Source organism: Mytilus edulis, chromosome 3, assembly GCF_963676685.1.
Source record: "Mytilus edulis chromosome 3, xbMytEdul2.2, whole genome shotgun sequence".
Taxonomy (NCBI): Eukaryota; Metazoa; Mollusca; class Bivalvia; order Mytilida; family Mytilidae; genus Mytilus; species Mytilus edulis.
In genome coordinates this window covers 49586393-49601201 of record NC_092346.1, presented here as the reverse complement: position 1 = coordinate 49601201, position 14809 = coordinate 49586393, and positions in this window count along the sequence as shown.

Below are 14809 nucleotides of genomic sequence, written 5' to 3'. Positions count from 1 at the left end.
TTATAAAACAAATTGTTGTAAAATGTTTCAAGTATGTGATATAGTTTCTAAATATTTGAATTCCAGTAGAAATTAACAATTTTTATATTTTAATCCTGAGAGTGAAAAAAAGTGATTATCATTTTTTCATACGTTTGTATATATGCGTGCGAAAACTTTAAGGGTTGTTATTGTAATGAAGAAGAAAAAACCACGTAATGCTTTTGTGAAAAGTACCAAAAACAAATAACGTTAACACACAGACGAGTGTTATATACTTCAACATTGTCGTCTTGCTGTTTGAGTTTCATCTATTTATTCAAAGACGTAGTACATGCACTATCGTGTATGAAATTAAGATGTTCTTATAAAAAATACAGATTTATTTATATTTGTTCCGTCGAACAGAACACGGGTTTAAGAAAAACTTAGTAAATTTCGTAACTGTTTAAATTATTTGCACTACAATCATGATGGTGACTGTCAGAAATATCACCGGTCTATGTCAAAATCAACAAGATTGGCATTAGAGTAATTAATTCTTTAAAAACTCATCAATCATATTAATTATTCATGAAATACCACATGATATGTTAATTTCCTGTTATAAAACATTCACTTCTTACAGTTATCATAGTTTCCCGCAATAAATTTAATTATTACACATGTTTGTTCAATTCATTAGGACACGGAAGATAAAGAAAACTTGATATTTAACTGTTATTATTAGGTATTATAATAATATTGTTGTTAGACTCGTGGTAATCATTAATTTTCTTATGAAAGTATTTGTTCAGTATAAGACAATAAACTATGTATTATCAATTAATTAATTTGTAATATAGACAATATTTTCAGCTCAGTTGATTGTATTTATTTAGAAATCTTACGTAATTATCTAATCCTGTGTTTTCTACTTTTATTGTATAAAACATATCAAGTAATATAAGTGTACATCTCACTAGGAAAAGGAGATTTTTGTTGAAAATGTGTGTTGTCCATAATCAAGAACAATACACGATTATGATCATGAAGACGTTTGATTGGAACCCTCTTATGAGGAATGTGAGTTAGTTGTCCACCGTATCGTACTTCACAACGAGACATGGTAATACTCTATGTTCACCCGTCAGTCTGTAACACACAAATATCCCGCGACCACTTGCCAACTAGCTCTCATAATTGGTAGGATTATTTGTCTTCTATACTCAATAGTTATTCTGAATTGATAATTGTAGCGGGGGTTGTTACTTATAACGCTTTGTAAACACAAATGAGACCGTTAACTCGAAAACTTTAATACATATACTAGGATTATTTCTTATCATATAGCTCCTAGAGTTTGCCTATCATCGGTCTGTTGCAGCAAAACTCATATCATGTGACCACTATAAGGATGTAAAATGTGGATCTGAAGTAAAGCAGTCTATAGTTGAGACACTTTTATTCCCAAGATAAAGAGTGACAGGGAACATTTTTATTCAGCATGTTTATCTTATATAGACTTCAAAAACTATGAAAAAAACGTAATATTTATCATAAAAATTATCCTTCATATTTACTAAATATCCTTTGCCGGACAATACAGTTACATAAAGTTGAATTTCACAAAGAAACTACTGTTCACTCCTTTAGACAAATTTGACTCTAGGTGGAATTAGCTATTCTTCCAATCAAATAGCCCCTAAAGTGTTAAAGCTTTGATATATGCTTGGCTTTCAAATGTTTTTGAAAGGGGATCTAGCGTTCCGAATGATTAAACTCTAGGTAAGCGCTTCGAATGCAACCATTTTCATTACGCTGACTATCTAATTGCGGATCATTTGATTAAACAAAGGCGGATTTAGTCAGCAACAAAAAAATGATTTCAATGATTATTGCTCTAGCTTGATGTTTGTTGCTTTCGTTATTTTTTGGCGGATTTAAGTAACTAGTAGAGGTAGATCTGAAAAAAGTGCTTTCGACGCACAATATTTACGAAGTGTTATTTTTCGTTTACTAACACTGGGTCGATACTGCTTCTGGTGGACTTTTAGTACCAGAGGGTATATACACAGCACAGTACTGTAGTCATTGATTTGGCATTAGTGATTTATCTCAAATTCTCCGTTTATAAATATAGAAATTGTAGAGAAACTAAGGTTACAATTTCTTTAGGCATATTTGAGGAATTTGCTTTACATTTTATGCTCCTTTTGGTCGTATGACTCAGAGGTGGATTTAGGGGGAGGGCAGGTCCCACCCCCCCCCCCCCCCCCCTTTTGGGAAAAAATTGGTTGCTTATATAGGGAATCACTGAAGCGTGACTGGAGCGGGACTCCTCTTAGGTCAGTCAGTGGACCCCCCACTGATAAAAATTTCTGGATCCGCCACTGTTACTCATCACACTTTTAGTTATTTAACCATCATGACCATCCTTGGCATCCTCGTGGTTATGTTTGGGCGTTTCTAATGAAGGGAGATACAGAAAAGCGCGATATTTATGCATTAGAAATGTCATCTTCGTTAAATGTATATCAGATGTTTACTTTTATTATTTCAATATGAATTATTTGTACACTTATTTTTTTTCATTTTTTTTTTGTAATATAATTCGTAATATATATTTATATGTATTAAACAGAATGGAAATTCAATGCAAAATTTATTTTGGTCATGGGTTGTCTTTCTTTGACTTTAGGTTTAAGGCAGTCATTGCCTCAAGTTTGTTGTATCTGATGTATCTTATCCCTATTTTTTTCTACCAGTATGTTTGTTTGTTTTGTTAACACATTGTTGTCAAAATAATGGAATTCACTATGACTTTCGTACAAATGAGAGCTTAAGCTAGGAATATGACAGTTGTTTACCATTCGTTTGATGTGTTTGAGCTTTTGATTTGGCCATTTGATAAAAGACTTTCCGTTAGAAATTTTCTTTAGAGTTCGGTAACTTGATATTTTGAGTTTTTTTTTCTTTTTCTGATATCTATTACGGATATGCTTTGTCTTCAAGCGAACTGGACATCAGTGGTCTCGGTATATACTTCACAATCAATCAGAAACAATATACAAACGTCTCAAGCATTGAACTTTATGATTTACAACAAATAACCAATTATTGCTATCAACACATAATCATTGAAACATTAACAAATGACAATAAAAAAACATAGACTCAAGACTTATAACAGACACGTTGTTCAACTATTTTGTTTTTGTATGTGTCCCTAACGCCAGTTATCTTTATTCAGATATGATTTTGCTTTAATCTTCTTGTTGGGCAAGTGTTTCAATTATGTTTGCTTGACATACCATCCCCTACATCTCCTTGTAATCATATGACTTATATAGCTATCCAAATTCGTCATCGGTCATAATCTTGAATCACAGGTTACTTTAAAATATACCCTTTTTGATAGAAAATTTAATCGAAACGAGATGAATAATTTTAAAAAGGAACTAATATTGAAATTGCGGCAATTTTGAGTTTGTGTGACACTTCTAGAGAAAAGTAAAACAAAAAAAGTAACAAAAATTCCGAACTCTGAGAAAAATTCAAACGGAAACCGGTAAATGGGGTTGATTGGAAATCCTAGACTAGTTTCGTTTTTGCTTCTGTCTTGTTTGGTCTTTTATCACTTTTTGTATCGATTACTTTGCTACATTGTCCCGTAAAGAATCTAGTGACTTAAATTTTTAAAAGAATTTGTTGAAACATTTTGATATTAATTTTCATGTCTTTGCTCAAATAATGTTTACTGAAAACACTAATGATATACACCAGGTTATAATTGTATTGTCCATTCGTTTGATTTGTTTTAGCTTTTGATTTTGACATTTGATTAGGGACAATCCGTTTTGAATTCGGAGTTCAATATTTTTGTTGATTTTACTTTTTAGTACACTAGATACACGTCTCGTCAATACAAGTCTCATCAGTAGAGCTTGATTCTAAACAACTGGAAACTAATATCAATATCAATAACATTGAATAACATTTGAAAATTAAAGTTTATGAAAGTTGCTAAAAAACGGCTCAAGTTGATTATGGATGTATGTAGGAAATCTGAAGGGTTTTCAATGCCCATTATTTTTTAACATTGAATTTACACAAAATGACTGTATCAATGATTTTCATGACAGCACAGATCGTACCCAGTGAAATCAATATATTTTATAAACATTATAAAAATTCTTATTTCAAACATTCAAGCGTACGATAGGTAACTGACGTTAAGAGATGCGATCGTACTAATCAAGTTTTCTTACCATATCTTTACTTGTACCTAACTGGGAAGAGAAGATAAAGCTCTGAGTAACACATTATCTTGGTGGTACAGAAGATAACATAATAACACAGCTTTAAGTGCCATAAACAGTTTTGATATTGCATAAAAGAGGGACGAAAGATACCAAAGGGACAGTCAAACTCATAAATCTAAAACAAACTGACAACGCCATGGCCAAAAATAAAAAAGACAAACAGAAAAACAATAGTACACACGACACAACATAGAAAACTAAAGAATAAACAACACGAACCCCACATAACAGATGTACAGTTGTTAATAATGGTTAATAAAAACTCAGTAACTCTTTTCATTTGAATTGACTCGCCACTGATTTTGTGCAAAAAATACAATTTTTCATAATTTTTCAGTAAAAGTCAGAAGTATCTAAAGGGGTAGTACAAAACAAAAGTGAAACAAAGAGACCATATTGAAAGAAAAACAACAACAAATATATATACATCAGTCCACATATACCTCATTAAACGAAATATTGGAACATGAAGTTCGATATAAACAGGAGATGCTGTTATGCGATCCAGAAAGTAAGGCAGTTCTTTTTAAAAAGAAGCACCTGTTGTGTTGATAATATTAAAAAGAAACAATAGAACAAAACTGTTGATATATGGTAAAACAAAATCTCTACTCTAGTGAGCTTATTTGAGTCTAAATGCTAACTTAAAGTTTTCTGTTCTGTCTGGTTTGAAAACATGTACGTCTAAAGGCTGACTTATGAGCAAACTTTAGACACATCAAAATATAAAACTAATTAGTCAAAAGAGGTTTTTGATATCTGCAGTAATCCAGGACATTTTCCCTGGGGTATGATGCCATCTACAGTATTTTCAGTATTTTCGAGTTTGTCATTTCCTAATTAACTTGATGGTTCATCTGGGTTATATTTTTCATTTGTTGATTTTAGATCTCTTTGATGGTTAACTTGGCCACTTAGGCGAGTGATATGAGAGCCAAATTTACATTTTTAATGCACCTACCTAACACACGGCTAAATTATATATCATTGGAAAGCTAAGAATGTGTACTTTCTAAATATCCCGGTCGTCAAAAGAAATTATGGTGCATTTTTTTTTAAATCGAGGTCAAAGGTCATGGGTGCAATTTCAATTCACGGATACTTCTAGTAGAAAAATCGAGTCAAAACAAATGCAAAAACGAAGCAATTATACAGAAATGCTGTATTACTGTTGGAAAAAAATATATTTCTATCATAGTATTAATTAATTTGGTTGATTTTAACGGTAACGCATGTTACGAAACGTTATCTCTCGGATACTTAACCATAAGTCACACAAATTTATCTGTAGTCGCCCTTGCATTATCTAAATCTTATAATACCTCCATATCATTAATTTGATTGCACGTATTTACAAACATATATATGCAAATTTGATATAAATAATCCGAAATAAAATATTTGAAGCAAAGGGGAAATATAACATATGACGTATTTTTAATTGTTTAAGAAAGTTCCATGATGAGCTGTACATTAAAATTGAGGAAACCTATGGTCTCCTGTTAGTTTGAAAGCCTGCCAACCGCTTCAAGATCAGAAAACCATAGGGCGATTTTTTTAAATGTTAAGTTTGCAGAATCATACCGCAATTTCATTTACATAAAAAAAATCAGATATGATAAGAGTACTACATTGTAACTAACATAAGTAAAATGAGTATAGTGCTATTAGTATATTTTTTATCAACAAAATTGTGACAATTTTAATATAAAAAATCACAAGGAAAATATGATCGCTCATTGTACGTCAAACTGTGTTTGATTTTACTTTAGTCGGCCGCCGTGTATCTTGAGATATCTAATTAATCAAACAACACTTGACAAAGTAGTTTGTCTTTTTTTTTAAATTACGCTTGTGATGACATTCGGCTACTTTGGCACTAAGTATTACTTTTTTATATCTTGTTTTACCACTTCAAACGGAGGACAATGTTATCCTAATATTGAACCTTTTATTTGGCTTTCTTATGTTAATATCCCGTTAGCTTATAACCTAAATGATCGAAACGTCGGACCAATGGGATGTTGGACCATTTAGGTTTCGGAATATTGCGATATTGGAATATTAAAGGTTCATTTTAACTTGTAATTTCATCATTCTTACATCGGTTAACATATCCACACAAAAACAACTTCCTTGGCATGGGCTATATCAGTACAGCAGAGGTTTTCCTCAAAGCGGACACACGATCTACTATATACAGATTGAATAAAAAATTGGGAATGGACATGAGGGGTTTGTCAAAGAGACATCAACCCGTTTAAAAAGCAGGCCACGACTGAAGACCACCAATCATATGGGTCATCAATGCAGCAAGAAACTCCCAAACCCGGAGGCGTTCTTCAGCTGACCCCTAAACAGAAATATACTAGTTTGAAATGATAATGGACGTCATCATACTAAGCTTCAAAATATACTCAAGAAATAAAATAAAAAATCATACAAAACTAAGGAAGGCCATAGGCTCCTGATTTGGGACAGGCGCAAAATTGCGACGGGGTTAAACATGTTTTTGGAAATCTCAACCCTCCCCCTATACCTATACCAATGCGTGAACAGATCAAATATTGTAGAAAGTTGGATGACATCATACCGGACCGATGTTGCCTTTTAGCCAACCAAAGCCATACGGAGAACTTCTATTGTTTCTGTAGTTAGGTCGACATTGTCTTGGATAAAATTTTGACCCCAAGAAGAAAAATAATGCCATGTAGAATGTGTGCCCAATTTTCAATTTTTCTAATCTCCTGAGTAGTCAAACTTGTTAATAGTTACCAAAGGGGTGTCCATAAATACGGTGCATTTGTAATAATAAACCTAAATGAAAAAGAGTAAAAAACAAGAATGTGTCCATAGTACATGGTTGCCCCACTCGCACTATCATTTTCCATGTTCAGTAGACCGTGAAATTGGGGTCAAAACTTTAATTTGGCATTAAAATTAGAAAGATCATATCATAAGGAACATGTGTACTAAGTTTCAAGTTGATTGGACTTCAACTTCATCAAAAACTACCTTGACCAAAAACTTTAACCAACGGACGGACAGACGAACGAACGAACAGAATGAGGCACAGACAAGAAAACATAATGCACCTCTACTATCGTAGATTGGGCATAAAAATTTATAGATAATATACATTCTACTTAAGCCATACATCTAAGAACTTTGTCAATAGGAATATCGTACGCTTTAATAACTGCCGCAGATGCGCCAACATCCAAAAGACAATACAGAAATGTTTTTAAAGCAGGAGGCATAATTCAATTGAATAATTAAGTGAAATGTTTTTAGATAATGGATATTCATCTGATTGGATTACAACTTTACCCGTTATCTGCTTCCGTAAAATACTAGTAGCTGCATAAAGTGCTTGCAACCATTTTTGCAGTCATTGCTCAGATCTTTAAATTTTACAGACTTTATATCACAGTCATTTTAAACGAGTAATTTTCCGTCATTACGGCATAAGACAAAATTATAGAGCTACTGTATACAATAATGGATGTACCTTGGCCTTGTTGATGCTGTACTACATGTAACTAAAAATTGACCATATATTTTTAGTTTTTGTTGAAGCTGATAATATGTTGTGTAGTTTTCTCGGCGGCGATCCTCGGGTAGAAATTAAGCCCGGTTAACTGATCAAATAATTAAAGTTGTTAAGCAGAATACTTCCTTGTGTACAGGCACGTCATCTTTAATCGTCAAAATGTTAGTAAAAGCTGTTTTATGTTCAGAATTAAATAGCTCTTTACTTTCTGATTTCAAATTTTGTATAGCAAATATTTAGCGATGCAAGCTCGATAGTAAACTATAAAGATTTCATAGTAAAATTATCATGAGTTATCTTGTAAATCAGATTATTGTAGGAGATACATTGTATACATTGTATGTAGTAACACTCAATACAGCTTGAGTTTGCTCCTCAGAGGATACCTTATGAAGTTGTGTAACTTGCTTATAGGCTTTATACATTTGCAAAATATACAAACAGACAAATCAGAATGAGTTGTAGATATACTGCCTTTGTTGATATATGAAAAGAGACTGGTCGGTAGAATTGGTAATTGCAGTACAAAGTCTTTGTACAGACAAAACAGAAGATGATAGGTTGTGCTTACTTTTGAAATATTTATAGCAACTCTTATGATATTTTGTATTTTCAAATGGGATGTTTTCATTTTTTTCATATTCATCGACCAGTCTTCTGTAAACTTTATCTTTTCGTTTTCCCACTGCGTCAATACAACCGTATCTTCATTTAAGTGTTTAACTACATAGTTTCTATGTAGTAAATACATGACATATCTGTGTCAATCAATGGATAGTTTTTGCTTTTTAGCATAGGAATGGTTTCATTGTGAACTGGACTGTGAAAAATTGACACGACTCGGAAAATTTTCTACAATTTTCCGATACGATTCCTTATTTAGAAAGGGGTGAATTCTGCAGAACTCAAAAACTATGTTTTACTTTGATTTGATCTGAATTTCAGACGATTTTATATCTGTTTAAGCTACACTGAAGTTAAAGATAGAAATAGAACCGTTTAAATATGATTTATCGTACTCTAATATCACTATTAAGTACACGGAAATCGACTAATATTTTCAGTAAAAAACGATAACGAAATAGAAATGGGATTCCGGAAACTATAGTGATTTTACCCAACAACATAAAATTACAGAAATTCTTGATTTTATGAAATGTTGAGATAAAGTCTTGATCTTGAATAAAAAAACGATAACTGATGAGTAATTTGGTGTGTTCTAAAACGGATAGAGTACAAAAGCATTTAATAAAAAAATAATTGTAGATCCGAAAAAGGTCAGGATTATGAAATTTTCGTACAAAATGTCAAATATTTAGAAGGAATGCAAAAGCATGCGGACTTACAGTTGAAAATATTGTTTTTCATTATTTTAAGAATCTAATTCACTCAATTATTCTGTTTAAAAGATGAGATACGACTAATTTTCTTTGCTTGAAAAACATGTCGTAATTTTATAATTTTCAACTAATTTCTGAAATAAACGTCAATTTTACAAAAACTGCACCGTACGATTTTGTGACGACCGGGCAAAAATCTTTCATTCAAAAAAGAAATTAGCCGTGTGTTAGGTGGGTGCATTAAAGTCCTTAACTAGACGTCTTTTTCAAATATTACACTCGCCTAACTTTGCATTTATGTAAAATGATATCTTTTTGTTCCATTTTGGGTTGTAAATTTGGTACGGTTTTTGAACTCTATAAATACCACGTCATGGTCAGATATACTAGGTACCGTATTGTATCAACCTGATGAAGCAATTTGTGTACTTTGTAATTGTGACCAGGGAAAAAGCAGCTTCGTTTATTTTTTAGGACTTTAATATGAAATTTTCAATTTTGATATTTTAGACTTAAATTCTCTGTTTTTTATAATTCATTTTATTTTATATGTTCGTTTCTATTAACATTTCGTATCCAGGACTTAAAATCAACATGCTTTGATATGCATTTAATTCTCAGTTTGGACATTGAGTGACATGTTATACTCTGTTAGCTAATTAGTGACAATTTACCTTATTCATAATGTATGTTCTTCTAATTTGCATAATCAGATAATCATTTAATATTTATTCTTCAAGTTCTAAAAATAGTTTAATCTTTGTCAGTGAACAATATTACTCAAATTAATTGTTATTTGTTATGTCTATACTTGTCATTTCAATTGTGTATAAATACTTGTTTATAAATTTTATAAGCAAGATTTGGACTCAGGACTTTACACTGAACCATCTGTAATAAAAGTATAAGTATTCCATGCTGAATTATTGGTTTATTCATCACTAGTTTTAGAGTCTCAAAAGTTAGGTTTCACCCGTACTCAGAGTTCTCATTGCTATTCAGAGCAATCGTTCGTTGTTTGATCAGGTGCATCACACAGTTTCAGTAACAAGAGGCCATTCAGTCAGGCTCTTGTTACTCAACCTTCTGTCACCGGGGAAACTGGGTGACTTGTAGGGTGGGTAACAAGAGCCTGACTGAATGGCATCTTGTTAATGAAACTGTGTGATGCACCTGATCACACAATGAACGAATTGCTCTGAATAGCAATGAGAACTCTGGAACTGAAACTCTGGTGAAAACTAACTCTTAAGACTATGGAACTAGCGATGAATAAACCAATACTTCAGCATGGAATACTTATACTTTTATTACAGATGGACTGTGTTCAGTGTAAAGTCTTGAGTCCAAATTTTGCTTATAAAAATCATAAGCAAGTATTTATAGAAATTGAATTGACAAGTATAGACATAACAAATAACAATTAATTTGAGTAATATTGTTCACTGACAAAGATTAAACTATTTTTCGAACTTGAAGAATAAATATTAAATGATTATCTGATTATGACAATTATAAGAACATACATTATGAATAAGGTAAATTGTCACTAATTAGCTAGCAGAGTATATAATAATAATATATAACATGTCACTCAATGTCCAAACTGAGATTTAAATGCATATCAAAGCATGTTAATTTTAAGTCCGGGATACGAAATGTTAATAGAAACGAAAATATAAAATAAAATGAATTATAAAAAACAGAGAATTAAAGTCTAAAATATCAAAATTGAGAATTTCATATAAAAGTCCAAAATAATAAACGAAGCTGCCTTTTCCCTGGTCACATATGCCTCTCCTCCCAAATTAAGTCCGTCCTCCGACTTAGCACTATCTACATCGGCCTTCTCTGCGGTTGTTATATTGTCTGTTGGGTCGCTGTTGGTTTTGACTTGAAGACAACATATAGTGTTCGTGACGGAGGTTTTGAAGTTCTTCTGTCAGCTGTTTAATAGAATTTTCATCAAATTGTAGTTCTGAATGAACATCTGATTTTTCATTTTTCAATGTTTCTATTTCGTCACTCCGTAAACTCGAGCGTCTTTGATTGATTGAATTGCATTAATAGAATTTGTGAAATATACCGCATCTACCACATGCTGGACTGTAACCTGAATGGACGTTCCATGGTCTCCATTGTGGTCGAAAGCTGTACTAAATCACAGAATATTGTCTACGCTACTTGTCTGGGGAACTCGCTTGGTTGGTTGAGGTCTCTGAATCGTGTGCTGAGCATAGAAGTCTCAGCACGCCGTCGTCGTCCACCATTCTGTCACCGGGGAATCAAGGATGACTTGTCGGTTGTGTGATCAGGTGCATCACATAGTTTCATTAACAAGAGGCCATTCAGAGCTAAGTCGTCATTCGAAAAGGGTACTTCGACTCATCACTCAAGTATAAAATTTTACTTTGACGTCTTCCAACATGACTAAAACTGTGTAAATAACATTTAATACAAATAGTTCCATATTGAGCTCATAATTTATGTACAAGTGCGGTTAAAAACATCTATTTTTGTTATTGTGTTGGTAGGCCACTACAGAGCAGTGGCGGATCCAGAACTTTTCCTAAGAGGGGCCCGCTGACTGACCTAAGAGGGGGCCCGCTCCAGTCATGCTTCAATGATTCCCTATATAATCAACCAAATTTTTCCCACGAAAGGGGGGGGGGGCGGCCCCCCCCCCTGGATCCGCCTATGCAGAGGAGCTTGGTGAGTTTGGTCTTGAATTTCTCACTGTTCTCAATCTCTAATAGCTCGTCTGGTAGTTTATTCCAGTCTCTGATGGTTCGAGGAAAAAAAGCTGTACTTGTAAATATCTTTGTTTGGCTTGATTTGTACATATCTTTTAGTGTTCGGTTGATGGAGTCTCGAAGTTCTTCTTGGTTTTAAAATGTGCGATGGAATTGGAACAGCTACTTTTTCATGGAAAGCTTTATGTTTATGAAAGAGTGTTATGCGTGCTATTTTTCTTCTGGTTTCTAAAGGTGTCAGGTTCAATTCTTCTAGAAGGGTTGTAACTGTGCCAGACTCTCTTGAGTAGTTGCTTTTGATAAAGCGTGCTGCACGGCGCTGGACCATCTCAATCTGGTATATATGTTTTTGTAGGTGAGGGTCCCATGCGCTGCAAGCGTACTCAAGGTGAGGTCGGACAAGGGCAAGATAGGCTTGTTTCTTGACTTCCTCTGGACAGGATCCAACATTTCTTCGTATACAGCCAAGTGCCCTGTTTACTATAGTGGCATCTTTATTAACATGTTTGTCCCATGACATTGTGTTGGTAAGTTCAGCTCCTAGGTATGGGTTTGGTGATACTGATTCTAGGATATGTCCATTGATGTTGTAGTTGTAGTTGATGGCTTGTCTCTTTTTGGTTATTGTAAGGACATAACATTTTGACGGATTGAAAATCATTTGCCAAGTTTTGGTCCACTTTACCATTTTGTCAAAATCTTCTTGTAGATGTTTGCGATCGTCTTTTGTTGATATTGCTAGGTAAAGTAAGCTATCATCTGCGAACAGGCGAATCTTTGATGTTATGTCGTTACCTATGTCATTTATGTTTCGGAGGAACAGCAATGGTACTAAAACTGTTCCCTGTGGTACGCCGGATGTTACTTTAGCAGTACTTGTACTTTCTCCTTCCAGTGTAACTTGTTGTTCTCTTTGTGTCAACCATGCTTCTAACCAGGCAAGTATGTTTCCATCGATACCGTATGATGCAAGTTTTTTCAACAACCGCTGGTGTGGTACTGTGTCAAATGCTTTACTAAAGTCTAATATAAGCATGTCGACCTGTTTGTTATTATCCAGATTTCTAGTAATGTCCTCTGCTCTTATGACAAGTTGTGACTCAGACGATCTTTTGCTTCTGAAGCCATGTTGGAAGCTCACAAGTATATTATGCTTGTCAAGATGGTTCATGATGTGCTTGAATACGTTATGTTCCACTATTTTACATGGATTTGACGGGTTGTACCCTTCTGTAGCCATTTTTGTACGAACTTTTCAAACTTCAATTTTATCAAAACTACAGATATTATGAATAATAGAGATAGGCCATTTTGTACATATTCCAAGGGGAAACTTGATGCAAAACATTATTTTTTACTGTTCCATTGCATTTAATAGAAAAAGAGGACTTTGTGGCAAATAAATCAAGATTTTTATAAAAAAATCCACAGCCTTTATCCTTGTACTCTCATATTTGGCAATTTGATTGACTGATAGATATAGGATTATTGCATGCAGTGCTAGCATTGATTTCCTTAAAACAAGTTTATAAATGTAGTTATTGGTTAAGACAAGTATAAATATGGCCAAAATCAAGTACACCTTTTAGGGTGCGCTCGACTTTAGTGACTCAGCACGAGGTGTTTTGGAATTTACAGGTTACTTAGAACTTTTTGTAAAAAATAAACACTAGCACACCATAGAAAATCAAGTGAGTAATTTATGTTAGAAAAATCTCTGTATTAAAGGCTGTGGATTTTCTATATAAATCTTGATTTATTTGCCACAAAGTCCTCTTTTTCTATAAAATGCAATGACACAGTAAAAAATAATGCTTTGCATCAAGTTTCCCCTTGGAACATGTACTAAATGGCCTATCTCTATTATTTATTATATCTTTAGTTTTGATACAATTGAGGTTTGAAAAATTCGTACAAAAATGGCTACAGAAGGGTACATAAACCTTAAGGATACTGGGCGGTAGTTATCTGGTTGACTCTTATGCCCTTTCTTGAATAGTGCGATGGCATTTGCAACTAGCCAGTCCTGTGGTACACTTTGATCTTCTAATGATTTGGTGAAGATTAGCTGTAAATATGGTGATATTGACTGCACACTCTTTCAATATTCTACATGATATGTTGTCTGGACCATTTGCCTTGCTTGGGTTCACTCCCTTTAGTAGTTTGATTAATCCCTCTGTACTGATGTGTAGCTTTGGTATTTCCGGTGTTCCATTTTCGTTTATATTGGGGAAGCTATTAAAGTCTTCAACATGTTCAATCCTGAATATTATACTGATTGAAATTGTGCATTAAGTGCTTCTGCCTTTCCTTTGTTGCTGTCTATTGTTACCCCATTAACTTTGAGTGTTGATACTCCCACTTTTTCTCTCTTTTTGAATTTTATATATTTCCAGTACTTTTTTTCTATTCTGTATCGATCTTGTGTGTTTGTTGAACCTTTTGATGTTGATGGGCTAACTTCTAACATATCAAATATATATATACCTCTTATGCGATAACTCAATAACTCAAGTTCTGTTTTTACTGCTTTTCTATATTGCTTGAATTTATCCCAGTGCTTTTCATCTTCGCTAGCCAATGGTTACGATCCACTCCCGCTCTCTGGAGTGGATCGTAACCCTTGGCTAGCGAAGATGAGTGCTTTTTAATTTGGTATTTTTTTGCAACTTTATATAGACGTTCTTTTTCCGTATCATTTTCTTTATGTGTTGATTCACCCTACAAGTCACCCAGTTTCCCCGGTGACATAATTATGAGATTAAAGCCGTGTTTGATTTAGTCTTCTTGGTTCTTGTACCATTTGTAGTAGGCTATGACCATGGTCGACTTGGTGTATGTTTGCATGATAAGTATTATGTTTTTAGGATTTGGTTT